This window comes from Pygoscelis adeliae, unplaced genomic scaffold (genome assembly GCF_000699105.1).
Source record: "Pygoscelis adeliae isolate BGI_AS28 unplaced genomic scaffold, ASM69910v1 Scaffold307, whole genome shotgun sequence".
NCBI classification, from domain to species: domain Eukaryota; kingdom Metazoa; phylum Chordata; class Aves; order Sphenisciformes; family Spheniscidae; genus Pygoscelis; species Pygoscelis adeliae.
In genome coordinates this window covers 78,192-79,458 of record NW_008825110.1, presented here as the reverse complement: position 1 = coordinate 79,458, position 1,267 = coordinate 78,192, and positions in this window count along the sequence as shown.

The window sequence follows — 1,267 nt, the reverse complement described above, 5'->3', positions numbered from 1 at the left end:
GTGCGGTCGTTGTTGACAGAAAGAGTGGGGGGGGGGGGGGGGCGGAGGGAGAGGTCTTGCTAGGGAGGGAAGGGGCTAAAGGTGTTTTGAACTTCTTTTTAGCCTTTTCCCAATAACATCTTCCTCTGTGGGAGTGCATTGCCACCTTCCCCACACGTTTATCTTGCTTTCACTCCTCCGGGAACTTTCTAGTTCTGAGTTGTCAGCTGGGAGGATTAGGTTTACCTCACTCGTGTTGCTGTGGGTAAGGGGGAGGGAGAGGGGGTGTATTACATAATTAATCCTTCCAACTTCACTTTCCTCAGCTCCATCTCCAGCCCACTGTTCTCACGTTTCGGTTTTGTTTTTATACGGAGGAGGTGAGAAAATAATGCTGGTGTGTGGGTGTGTGTTGCTCGAAGGATTTCAAGGACCAGAACAGGATTGCTGCTCTCTGAACAGTTTGAAATAATTTCCTCTGGGGGTGCCAATGGGGACCTGAAGAAGAGGTTTGAAAGATTACTTTCGATGCATATTTTAAGCACATAGCCAGCTCAGATGCTACAACAGTAACAGATTATGATAGACCTGGGGTTTTGAATTTTAGCCTATTTTAATGTCTTTTAATTAAGAGTTTATTCTCAGCTGACCTCTGGAATACTGACATACCATGCAGTACTGCCAAAACAACAGGAGGTCCCTGGGTACACAGAAGGCTGAAATATTCCTGGGGGTGGGGGAATGGAGACAGAGAATGTGAATTAAAGAGCAGAGAGCAAAATTATTCTCCTACCCCATGGGGATGAGGAGGTGGGGCCAAGAAAATTAAATAAGCAAATTTCTCCCTTTTACTTGAATGACCCTCACAAATTCTTGTTCAGACATAGATCAGTAGGTATGCAATAGATTTCAGGGATTTGTAATAAATCACATAGAAGTAAGCAACCCAGGGAAGCAGAAGGTGTGTGGTATGCTGAAATGTCAAGTGACAATGAGAGTGTGCCATGTAGGGTACAGTGGTACCATATGAAAAGGTTTCAGAATTTGAGAGTATGTTATAGACACACATGCCATACAGCTTGAGACTGGACCTCTGTGAGATACTTTGCAGAGCCGTTTGATCATTCAGTTTTTCACGAGCCTCTGATTTCATGCTACTCCTTTCAGCTCACATTTATTCTAACACCACAAGTTCTTTCATTAGCTCCACACTACTGCTATTTTTTTTTCAATAATCATCCACACACCCTTTGTTTATAAAGTAGAATTTTATTTCACACCTTCTAGG